Source organism: Ambystoma mexicanum, chromosome 3q (genome assembly GCF_040938575.1).
Source record: "Ambystoma mexicanum isolate Mex_15411 chromosome 3q, UKY_AmexF1_1, whole genome shotgun sequence".
NCBI classification, from domain to species: Eukaryota; Metazoa; Chordata; class Amphibia; order Caudata; family Ambystomatidae; genus Ambystoma; species Ambystoma mexicanum.
Window position 1 is genome coordinate 1,207,565,739 of NC_090926.1, and position 13,184 is coordinate 1,207,578,922.

The following is a 13,184-nucleotide window of genomic DNA, read 5'->3' on the forward strand; positions in this document are numbered from 1 at the left end:
AATTTGATGTAGAGGTACTGAGGGTGCAGGACTGCACTTCAATTTAATCGCTGATTACTCATTATGGTAGCAAGGGGGATATGCACAGGGCCACACAGTGTCTCCTGCCTGATCGCTGCTCAACCCTACTTCCTGGAAACTGCCACATCAAGCATAAAAATGAAATCCTCCACACAGAGTGCTAAAGCAGTAGTCTGAGACCTGTGCTGGTTGCTTTGCAGCCGAATACTAGGATAGGGCAAGAGTACTTAAAGTAATGATTGCTCTCAACCTAAATACTCCTCTAAAATCCGTCTGTGTCAGAAACTCATCATGACTCCTATTGTATACATCAAAATACTGTACGGAAGCGTCTTGCATTGTTTTTTTTTAAATTTAATTAACTAATAAAAGACTTCCGTACAGTATTTTTATTTTTTGAGGTAAACAATAGGTGGTCGTTATGAGTCTCTGACAAAGGGATCGGTCTGTGATTACTGCGACCAATTAACTCCAAACACTCACAATGTTGACCCTTTTTTTAAAACATTTTTTTATTTCAACCCCTTTTTCACCCCACATATATGCAGCCTCCCCTACATGCATTATATACTATAGCCCCACACACACATATATATCCGTGGGTAAGGGGGTAGAAATAAGTCACCATTTTCGGTGGTCGCAGTTAATTGGTCGTAGTAATGGTATGATCCCTGACAAAGATGGATTTTAGAGGAGTATAAGTTGAGCAATCGTTACTTTAGTATTGTTCCATGTACTCTGGTACTCCACTCAGAAGAGTACATCGCACATATTAAGGTATTGTAGGGCAATGCATGAAGCGCAGGCCCAACATGCTAGCGTGAGCTGGGTTTTTTTGGCCAGACTGGACCAATTTGATGAGTTGGCTTATAGCACTGTTCGTAGTGTTGTCAAGTGTTACTGACCAATATGGGATGACATTCTCAATGTGCAATACATGTTTTACCAGAAGCAGACTCCCTTGTATACCAAGTCTATCACAAAAGGAGCGAATTGCCATTTGTGACTGTGGGCACCTTTTTAATTAATACCCGGGCCAGTTGTTTGCCCTGGTTCGACACTGCATACAGTGTACATGTAGGCCATCGTTTTTCCGGAAACTACAATGTGGAACGGCATCGCCTGAAAGCAATGAGCAGGGGCTACTTCTGGAGAACGATGGGGCAAGGTGGTGGTGGGGTAGGGCCTCTATTCTCTATAATATGTAGCAAATGGAAACTTCAATGCGAGATTCCACCCATGTCCAATTTCTACCACGTTTAATAACGGATATGGACTCTTGTGTGTCTGGGTACATTCTACTTTCCAAATTCAATGTACAAATGAAGGGAACGCTTCATTATGAATAGTAAAATTATTCAATCTGAGCCATGCCTGACTTTCAAATTCTGAAAATCAAGCCCTATGTTTATTTGAATCCTGAAAGGGCAACGCTAGGGTTTGTCACATTTGTATATGACCTGCCGCTTCAGAAATTGGCACCATTAGAATTGTACTGAGTTAGTTAACTCTGCTTCTGAATTCAGCCGCACCGCAATTGAGCTGAATTGGATAATGGTGCTTTTGAATTTAGCAACACTAGAATTGCAACCCGCTGCCGTTTCTTTGTACTACTTCTGAGGTTAAAAAGGAGATGGGTGGCAGAGTTAATACCCTCCTGCGTTTGTGCCTTCGTTGTGAGGGGTCTGAAATGAGAGACGGACAGAAGGTGGTCCTGTTTTCACAAAAGAGATTTATTATCTGAAAAAAGGGTTAGGGGAAAATGCCTCGTCCCTATTCTAAAGAGGTTCCCTGCCCATAAACCAAAATCTAAGGATCTGTCTGTCTGTCTCAGGATGTCAATGACTGTAAAGAAACTTTCCTTGAGTCCAACACGCTCTATTCTGATCCTCACACTATAAACAAATGACTGTGTAAGGCATAATATCTGCAATTAGTCAAGTCTTCACAACTAAAATAAGTGTAATTCCCCCAAAAAATGTTCTCCAAGGCGGGAGTCTTTGATTTGGGGGTGGATGGTGGGGGTGGGGGATCCCTTCCCCTGGACTCTCAATTGTAAGAAGAATAGTCACAGTTCCTTGGTATCTAGTGTGGACTGACAAGATCATTGTTTATGCAACCAAGTCTTTGACAGTCTGTCTTTAATGCAACTTTCTCTGTGGTCTGGATAGCAATGTCTTTCACGTCAAACTTTCCAGGGTTCAATAAATAAACGCCAGTCTTTCCTATTCAATTTCTTAGGGCTTGCCAATTGCCTGGTTTACTCTCCTGCCAGGTTCCTTCATGCAATATGAACTGCCTGGTATACTCCCCTGCCAGGACTTTTATTTTTATATTTGTTGCTTGCTGTATGCTTGTCAGGATTTCTCAAATCTTTTTCATTCACCAAGTGTCTTTAATTTACCCAGACTTCTCATTATTTTACTTGCCTGGGGTCTTTGGCTTCCCAGGGCTTCGTCTCATGTGCTTCATTCGTCTGGTATCTTGCTTAACCAGGACTTCTTATTTGATTCTCTGTGTCATAACTATTGTCGGTATGGCCCTCGAGTTGGTATATATACTTGTGGTATGGTATCTTTAAGTTCCGCCCCACATTTACATTTCAGATATTCAGTTAATTGGGGTTTGCCTTTCTGACTTCTGGTATTCCAGAATCTTCAGTTACAATGTTTAAATTGCTGTTAGTGTGGTTGCCGTAACGCCCTGGGATCCCCACTAGCTTCGGGTAGACTCACCGGCTTTCTCTTGTTGGGTTTGAGCTTCTGCAGCGTGCTGCCGTCACCTGCTTTCCGATCTGGAGTCTGTGGACATTCTTCTGGCCTCCCTCACGGCTCTGATTGTACGTCTGCTCCCCTTCGGCATCCAAAATGGAGATGCCAGCTTCTCGACTCGACCAGCGCCCATTAACTTCCTTGCAGCTCCCAGCATCTCCACGGTACTGCAGTCTCTGCTTCCACGTCTCTCCCATGGTGGCCTCTTCTGCTCTGCCACGCTGGTACGTACTGCTCATAAGCTCTCGAACAGGAGCCAACGTATTCTCCTTCCTTGCCTCTGAACAGTGCGCTAGTTGGGTTTAATTGTCCCACGCACAGGTACTTTTGAAAAAACAATTAGACTGCTCAGTGTAGTTCAGGTTTTTGGTACATGGTTCAAACTCTTGCATCTTCCTTGTCTCAGTACTTGGGGAATTTTGGGAGTTGAAGTTTGTAGATGTTGTTAAACACATGGTACTGGAATTGTTCTGTTTAATAATTTTACAATAAGGAAAAAAATGTTATGTTGGAGCACTGTGAGTTAGTGTTATGTTTGGGTGTTTGGCCATAAAAACAAGAAGAGGGTTTGCTTCACCTACCAGTAGGAGCACGTATTTCACAGTATACCATGGGGTCTGGGCCCCCAGAGGGTCTTCCCCCATGGAAAACGGGACTTGGGTATAAGGGGTTTTTCCCCATGGGAAAAGGAAAGCTGCTGCGTCTCATCCAGTGATGTCATGACATCTCCCCGGTAGCTGTCTCCTCCCATGTGATCCTCCCTCATATAACCGGCTCCAAGGTCAGGATCGGGTGGCGGCTGCCATCCCCTGGCCACATGGGAGGAGGTCCCGCTGGGGAATCCGTGATGACGCCACTGGATTCATCACAGCGCCCTCTGCACCTTAGTCATTTCTGAAAGTGGGTCTCTCTTCAAGCGCCTTACACAATCTTTTATGCGCTAGCCGCTAGCATGCCACTACATGTCCTGGTGGGCAAACGAGCAGCTGTTCATATGCAAATCAATGCAACGTCAAGAAAACCAGGAAACTCACTTGAACTAGATTGCACAAAGGCTTCAGCACGTCTTCCTTTTTGGTTACTCCATGTAGAGAGAGCTGCTAGCCAGTCGCTCGCCCTCTCGTGTGCACCCACAAAGTCGCACCATTCTTTGTGTTCGCCTAGTGTCCCTCGCACCCGCCCGTTTATTCCACACGTACCCCTCCTTGCAGATTGGCCTCTGCATGCCGCGCATCTCTGTGGGAGCCCATGTTTGATTGTCCACGCAATTCAACCCGGTTCCACCTGAAGGATGCATATCTCTGCAGCACACTGGCCCCTGTGGGAAGAGGAGGTGCAATAGTGCAGACATACTGGGGTGGGGGGGGGGGGGGGAAACCTTATCGGACAGGACAGCTCAGTGCCAACGCACTCGCCTTTGGAAGCAAGACGACGCGGTGCAACACCGGTGTGATCCCCGGGCCCGCGCTTATAAACTTCTGGGTATTAAGTGCTTTATAAATAAGCCATCATAATCGCGTTCAGGGCCCTGGTGCAGACCCAGCACTGACTGGTCAATTGAACACACAGATTTGTACTCTTTCCGGCTACCCCCTAGTCTTACAATTTCTTGTATTTCTGTGCCCTGATCTACTAACTTGGGGTGCCAACAGGACGCGAGCCCAGTGATTAGATTCTAATAGCCACCTGCCTCCTTTTGGGTGCCAAGTCCCTCCAGAGGCTTCACTGGGACTAAAGGGTGGCTGTACAAGTTTCCCGCTATTATAGGAAGATGGTGAGGTATACCGGGGGCCGGACACTTGGCAACCAGGGATCAGGACCTTCTGGTCGTGTATGTTACTTTACCTAGGAGCAAGGTCTGTACTGCCATCTCCCTTTCTAAAGGCACCACTGCACTCCCCAGGATGGCACCAATTCGGGGAGGAAGCGGGGGAGGGGGCTGCCTCGACCCTCCTTGTGCATATACATATGGGATGTGACTTACTTGGTTGCTTCCCAAAGGCCTGGTGCACACATTTCAGAACCATGGAGTGGATGCTGTAAACTCTGGGGCAGAAATGTACGCCGGGCTTCAATGTCTCTCTGCGAGCAGTTCAGCAGGTGCATCTCAACACTTCATGCACTCCTGGTGTCTGCCTGCACCTGTACAAGGCCATGGTAGAAGCTTTCGGCCAGAGGCCCCCTTAAGGTGAATAGGGCATAAATGATGCGAAGCCAGGGAAGGAGGACTGTGTGCCTGGTGAGAACGGGTTGAAGTCCACTGCTTCCCGGAGCATGGTGATAGACGGGAAAGTGTGCAGTCCAGGGTGCAGGGATGGAAGGGGCATTTGGGACATGGTAAGACAGGGAGGAGGGTGAACAGCCACAGTCTCTGTTCCTGCAAAACATTGTCTTGCGTTGGCAATGGCTGGAAGAAATGTATACCATCGTGGTGAGGGGATGGGATCGTGTGCCATGAAGCCCAGGTTGGTCCCTTTCCTGGGCCTATGCGGGCTTGAAAGCTACCAACCAAGGCCACGTGGTATTGCAGGCAGAGTTTGTTAGTTGTCCTCTCTGCAGCGGCGTATGTTGCTTGTGCAATTCCCGATGTGTCTCTCAAATCGAGGCGGAGCAGAGCGGTGGCAAGGGCAGGGTGGTCCATCAGGCCTTCAGGACAGGCGGGTGCTTCTAGAGTGATTGGAGCCTCCAGGCCTTTAATGGGAACCCCTTCTACCCCACTGGGCTTTCAGGGCGCAATCAGCCTGTCTGACCTCGATTTGGGCCAGTTCATGTCTGGTGGCAGTGAAGGAACACAGTTGGGGAAAACTGAAGCGGGAAGAGGCCTTCAGGTGGAAGTGAAAATCAGAGTGGCAATGCCAATAGTAGGCAAGCAATCATTTCTTTTTCATTAATCGGGTGCAATGTCTTGTCATCCATCGATGTGGGAAAAAACCGAGGGCAAATAGAAACTGGTAAAACCACACAGAAATAAAACATCCAGTGCAAAACACAAATTGATGCCTGGATGTTATTTGGAAAGTTGTGTAGATGTACAGTATAGACAAAATGCCCGAGGCGTAGACAGGGTAGGGCTTGAGTGGGCAAGCCCTACCCATGAGCACCATGTGGGCATTAACAGATGTCCATGCCACTGCGGTGGGCCCAAGTACATTAGCTTCTGGCCCCACTTGTTTGACAATCCGGGCTACGCCTGACTTCTGTTCAACATTGAATTCTATTTACTATATCTATGCTCAATGTAATGGTGTGCACAACCTACATTTCACGTTTTTCAGCCTTGAAAGCGATTTACTTTGAGTTTTATTTAAGTAATTTCACAAAATACATGGTGTTCCGTGATGGTGAACAGTAATTTCAGTCTTAAATAGCACTTAGTAATAATGGTATGTTCGTATTTAGTAGCTGTAATTAGTAGAGTACTGACATGATGCCCTTTTTTTTTTTTTGGGCTGTGAAATGTGTGCAGTTTAGGGTTTGCACTAGAGGCAGCTCCTCCACAATATGTGTCAGAGGGCCGACTTTCCACCCATTGGGGAGACGGGCCAAACCAGCCCAGGGAAAACCCTGAGGAAGCACTCGTTAGTTGGCTTTAAATGGTTCATCGGGGAAAGCAGGTTTCCCCTTTACCGGGCTTGTACTCCAGCGCCCATGTCCTATGAGCCACCCAAGACCAGCTACGTTTTGCTTCCCAACCAAACCTTGCAAGGGCCATAGGCTTGGGGCGCTCCTGTATGCCGATTTTGATGGCCTAGGCAGTGCAATGGATGCTTAGTCTCCACTGCGCATGTGCAGGAAACTGCTTCCAGGGTCCTGTTTTCTGCTGCAGGGGAGCGGTAGTACCTTTGTGGCAGACTGTGGTGATGAGCAGAGTCTGAAACAGGGCTGCAGTTAAGAAAATGAAGGAGAATGTGTTTTGGTGGGGAGGGAAGGAAGTTAGTGGGAATGGCCCTAGGTATTAGTATGGTCATGGGAGGCAACGGGTGGATAAATAACCACACACCTACAGGCTGTGTCCCTCCTAATATGCCATTTAAAAAGTAAGTGTGGGCTTGTGTGAAATTATGTGTGTGCGCTTGCATTCTGCAAGGCCCAGTGGACTCTGATTTGGGTGGCAGTGCTCATTTGTGCAGAAGGCAATCTGGGAATATTTCCTTACTGTGGCATTGGATAACTTACGTGGCCCTACTGGCCTATATTGTTGCAGCCGATTTGGACATTTCTTATAGGGGGAAAGGCATTTTTATTAGCAAAGGCAAAAGGAATATGTTGGGTCATGATATTGGCAGCGTCCGCATGGAGTTTGTTTTTGTATAGTATCATTTCTGACTGTATGCTCAAAGTAAACTGGAGTATACTCTCATATGGTAATAACCTATATTGGTGCAGCCAGCATGTACATGTACAGGCACAGCCATCATGAACAATTTTCCTTTACTGACATATGCATCATGATAATGCGTTGGAATTATTATTTTTTATGTTCTTATCCCCCTCCTCGCCCCTGCCTGCTTCGGGCTCCCTCTTTACGCTTGTTCGCTCCTACATATTCGTGGGAAACAATATCCACCCCCCATTAAAAAGGATTACCAGCTGCCACAGCTACTATTACATAAAGCATAGTCTTGGTCAGTGTTCCAGATAGGATTTTGAGGTGAGAGTATTTTACTCCCTATTTTTTGAATTGGAGAGTAAATCCATATTGAAGAGTAAAGATGATTTCCTCCTTCACAAGGGAGTAAAACGTATCCAAAAACCTTCCGATGCATGTATAAAAGTCCTCTGGATGCAGATAATTTATTATGCTAGTGGAAAACGCTCTCCCACAGAATAATTTCCAGGTGCATGCTACCCACCTGCATGCTACCCATCTGCATCTTTGATATGTGGACACAGGAGCTCTTAAGCAGGTGCTCATAAATCTGGTATCAATGTCTACTAGCATTACTTCTATCTCTTCCTCATACTGTTACTGGCCACTACTTCTGTTTAACAGCTTTTCCACCATGTTTGTTTGTGCTCAGTCTTCTTGCCATTGCTATTCTCTCTTTCTGTTGCGCTCAGTCTGCCCCTCCGGTCTCTGCATCCTATTAGTGCTGTTTTTCTCCTCTGTCTTGCTATCTCCATTGATGTACCTCCTCTGTCTCTCTCTCTCCTGCTTGCCCTCTTCCTCTGACTCTCTCGTCATTGCTCTCCTTTTCTCTGCCGCAGTCTCCACTCTTGCTGATCTTCCTTTCACTGTCTCCGATTATTTTCCTTTCTTTCGCCTGTCTCGCTTTTTTCCATTTCTCAGTCCCTCTCCCACCTGCTGTTCTGTTTCCTTATTGTCCTGTTTTGCGTTTTCTTTCGCTCTGCTTCTATCCCTCACTCCTGTTGCTGGTTTTTGTGGTCCAGCCTCACTGGTTATTCCCCTCTTTCCTTGGTCTCTTTCTTTGTTGCTAGACCCTCTATAGCACATTGGTCTTTCTCTTCCTGTTCTTGCTCTCCCTTCTGTTTTGGCACATCTATTATGTTCTCTGGTCTGCCTGTCCCGCCCCAACCCCTTGTGTTGCCCCCGTTTGTCTTGGGTTCAGAGGGTTCAGAGGTGTTCCTCCTCTTGTTCTTTTATTTGACTTTTGCCAGAGCAATATTAAATATTCTAAAAGCTGACCATGGATTTTCCAGGTGGAAATCTAGTTCAGCTTGACCGTCGAGGGGTGCTTTTTAAATGAATGGAAACCTCCTTTGGGGCGTTAGGCTGGACATTTTGTCTCGGCAGATGCTTAACCTGCCGTGTGCACCATTACAAGTACAGCTGCCCTGACGCGACGCGTGCTCTGAACCACTGAACATTGAGCCGTCCTGGTGATCAGTGGAAAGCTATGTCGGCTCTGCTACAATTGTGTGCTCTAATCTCCTGACATGCCGTTGACTCAAATTCCAAAAGGTGGTAGGACACTGGCAGTCTCATTTAAGGCGCACCTGACATGACTGGCTGGTCCCAAGCTTCTATGCCTGTTTGAAGGGATTACCCTACACAAATCATGAGATTTATTATGGGGGGAGTGCCTTTGAAATGGGTTAGGTTTTTGGCAGTGTCACTTACTATTCGGACATGGGAGAAGCGCATGCCTGATAGCCTCATTACATGTTTGTCACTATTTTGGGGTAAATCCACCGGAATACCGCCAAACAGTTACTGTTACCGCCACTCGATCCGGCGGAATTATTGCTGTATTGCAAGTGTTGGTATGGCAGTGTCCGCTCCCATTGGATGGCTGTGGAATTCAATACTATTTGGTATGGGCGGGCACATACTCCACCTTCAGTGTGATGATTCATTTATCTGTATTATTTCTGAATCCTTGTTTGGCAGAAGTGGCGTAATCCACCCGGGCAAATGGGTGGTCAGACAGAACCTAAGACCAAGATCAGGGCTACACCCCTTGGCGTCACTTCATCCTTTGCAGACAAAGCTGCTCAAATGGCAGAGTTCTTAATCCGAATAAACCATTACTGAACCTCTATAGGTAAGTTGCAAGTGTTGATATTTAGCAAACCAATCAACAGTCTTGAACCGAAGAGGCAGAGACTCAATGTTTATCAATTCTATGCCTTTCCTTTTTTAATACAATCTGTGTCCAATGCGTTTCGGACGTATCGTCTTTATCAGGTCCAAACACAGGAAATGTCCTCCATCTCATTGTATGGTAACTAGTTCACAGTAGCTGAGTAATAATGAAGAATCGGAACATCCGTCTGAAAGGAGTGGTAAGCAACTTCTGGACTGAGTTAGCAAAATCCTGTAAAGACTACCACTGTGTCAGGTTAATGGCGCTATCCATTAAGGCTAGTATCCACGAACCACTCGCACTGCGTTGAGTTGAAATTTCTATTCGATTTCGGTGGGATTGCCACCATAGGAAATTCTACTTTTCTCCACCCCCCCCCGCCCTCCACCTCGCCACAAAAGTTGGTGTTGATACCGCCCATTTAAACCCTACAGCTAGCTCTGCTGGGAGGGGGTTGAGTGAAAAACGTTCCTTCAAAGAAATGCTGGTAGTTTCATACTTCCCAATTGTGTGCATTCTATCTTGACTTAGGGTGGGGGGGCCACAGGGTCTCTGCTGAGATTACTAACAATATTGACCGGGCCAAACACAAGCAATCTTTGAAAAAATCACATCTTTATATTTAACACCAAAAGCTCTTTCTTATCACAACTGCCTGCTGGGACGCTCTCCTGAAACCTAAACCCGTCCTAAAGCTCAAGCTATTAAAGGCCGGATGAGCTTTTGAAATGAAGAGAAAACATTCGTGTTTTCCAATGGGATTGCACCATTATAAAAATGCTTCTGTGACTCGGGCCCAATATGAAATGCCCATGCTGTACTGTATGCTGCTAAACCCAAAACCTGCATCAACTGTGGACTTTGCAAACTTGGACACAGGATTCTGTGAACAGAGCATACTGTTAAACGGAGCATGACTCATCCCAGTTGGCCATCAGCAGTGGACTCTATGATTTATGGAGGTGCTGCCAAGAATAGCCTGCGTAACAGATATGCATAGAAAAATGAAACTTGTCTTCGCAAGATTTGGGTGGGTAAAAAGGCTTGATGCACCCTTTATCTGGAGGGCTGGACATAGTAAAAAGACGTTTGTTCACCGCAGTGAACTGAACGTCTTTGTATTATGTCTGTGTATTGTAAGCCAGCTCAAAGGCAAACTTTTTAGACCTCCTCACCTTACATGCAGGTGTATGGTACAGTCAGTCAAATTCCAGCAGACCCTAGCGCTCAAGCCGGCAGCATCCAAACACCTCGTTACATTGAACAGTGATCCCTTTGGCTGCTCCTGATGCCTCTGTCAGTCACAGCACTCTTCTCCTGCGACTACCAGCTCAGAAGCCCCACCTCCTGGAGCATGCAGAGAGGACGCCCACATTCCTCTGGCCGGGGATCATGCACAGTGTGGGGTAAACTGCTCCTTTGCGCACTGTGAAGCCACTGATCTTCAGACGCTGCTCTCATTCCTACAATAACATTTAATAAAAAGATGTAGGTTTCTTTTCTACTAAACTTATAATTTTTTTAAATTCTACAATAACTCTTGGCCATGGTTTAATGAGACTGTGCAAATTGGAGAGTGTTTACACCTGCCACACCTAAAACGCTCTGGTTTAATACCTCTATTTTTAATGCCAAAACAGTCGATATGTTGGTTAGACAAACTCTTAAAGGTACAAGGGAAAACTCTTAAACGTAAAAATTATTTCTATAGACCACAACCCGTGTCGTGATGAGCTAATTAAATTAGTTCGCTGGTTTCGATTTTCTTAATATCGTAACTTAACGTAATGCCTAATCTTTATAGGTCCCTACGTCTTGTGGGTGTCGTTATTCTGTAAAGGAGATGTTTGAGGGATGTGCACAACAAAGTCTTAATGGTTGTCTTGATTTTGAAGGCCCTCCGGCTACTGCAAGCATGTAACGGAAATGTTCCAGGGATTGGCCAATGCAAACCATCCTTACATCCTATCCATGAAGTCCATACCTGTTATAATACATCCCTATATCCTCTACAGAGTCAGTGCTGTCCTCTTCCTCACTTTATGAGTGTCACTGGGGTCTGGCTTCACAACTTGGCATGGTCTCTGGCTCTTGCAGGGCCCCTAAGCAAGTGACTGTAGGCATATTCTCAGCCCCCCCCCCGCTCCTCCTTCTCAGACCTCCATCATGCTGCCCAGAGCCTCCCGGTGCCTGCTCCGCTAGCCTTCTCCTTGAGCAACCAGGCAGAGCTTCCCTTTTCCTGCATCAATGGGGCTGGAGCATTTTCCGCTCCTTCTAGCACATTACAGTAGGATACGCCAACCTTCCGTCCGATAAATCTTGTATTCTGGTTTCCCTTTTCTATAGTACCTCTCCAGGGATGTCTTTCCTGATTGGCTCTTGCTAACCCTTTGCCCTCTAGTTGGCTGCTTGGTTGCTGTGGACTTCCCACGCTCTCCTATCTAGTTTTATGGGTATATAAAGCGCCTGCGGTCAAAAGCGCTAGGCATCTGCCCCTTCACTCCTGCTCTTACCGTCTTTACTCCCATTTCATGACTTTCAATCTAGTCCTTTCTCGATACCCAGCTAGCATAGGGCTTAAAAGGCTGGCGACCATCTTGAGTTTGAAGCAAAATGGTCAGTCTGCATGAAGTGCTAGTTGCATGCTGTGCTCGAACTCATGGATCTGGAGTTCCAGATAATTATTTTTTTTTAAATGTTTATTATCCTTAATAAAAAAAATTATAATAAATGAATTATTACCTGCTTCTGCAGTCTTCTTGGCGCCCTGTTCTGGTATGTGCCTGGGTGTTTGTGTGGCAATGTAAGTCCTGGGGGCAGATTTCAGAATTTGTGACCTGGAGTCGCTTTGCTCCAACCGAGGGGCAGGCTATGGTGTGGGGCCTACTGTGTATTCTCCATTCACATTTCATATTTAAGCTGTCTGGAATCCAGTCCAGTTTTCCTAACTAGGAACTGGTGCACTATGGGAGATCTGGTGCGTAAAACACAAGTGGGTTTTTCAGATGTTGGAGTTCTCCTTCGTGTTTCCTACATCTCCTATCCGGTTTCTTTTGCTCCTGTCTCCACTCTAGGCCTGCTTTACATTGGACTATGACATATTTCCATCTTCTGCACTTAAAAGCATGTGGGGCTTTAGGTGCTCACATTTCACTACCAGGGGGGCCATATCTCAGCCCCACACCCCCTTCCAAATTACCTACCTTCGTCACTTTACCAAAGGAGGTAATCTCACTGGTAGCATTCTCTCCTAATCGCATATTACCCTTCATTCGCGTCTGGGAAAGGGTGCACAGCCAATAGGGTGGTTTGTAAAGCAGTCAAGAACACACTGTGTACCGCTCGATTTTTCTGCCAGCTGAGGCCCTTCCTCGGGTGCACCATCTTGATTGTGGGGTGGCAACCGGCACCCCCACCCGTATCCTTCGGTCTACTGGCAGGGGGATCAGGTGCCAGGCAATTTTCAACAGGGTATTTTCACTCCACCCAGGAGGGGTTGGTGACCCAGAGGCAACGCCCCCGCCCCCCACTACTGACTCAGGAGCCAGCATTGCGGAGAGGGTGGCTGTCTGTGTCTCCTATGATTCACCAGTTCTCGTTTTCCTTGCCCCTGCCTCCCATCCCACCCAGCACTCCGGCATGTGACCGTGACCAAGTTACAGTGGTTGGTGTTGCCTCTTTAAGAATGTGTTACAACTTCGTCATGACTGTCACTAAAAGGAGCCTCAGCCGGCACGTGCGACAGAACGGCGGCAGACTCCATGAATGGCACTTCTGTTGTATCTCATTATTGGGCCAGCCCTGCTACCCGGGGCTGCAGTCTGATGCTGTGTGGTCGCAGCCC

At 46.7% G+C, this 13,184-nt stretch overlaps 1 protein-coding gene across 1 annotated transcript in view; it reads left to right on the forward strand.

Moving 5' to 3' along the window:
• KEAP1 (kelch like ECH associated protein 1) overlaps positions 1 to 13,184 on the forward strand; it is a 240,151-nt gene that overhangs the window by 134,093 nt on the left and 92,874 nt on the right. The window lies entirely within an intron of this gene.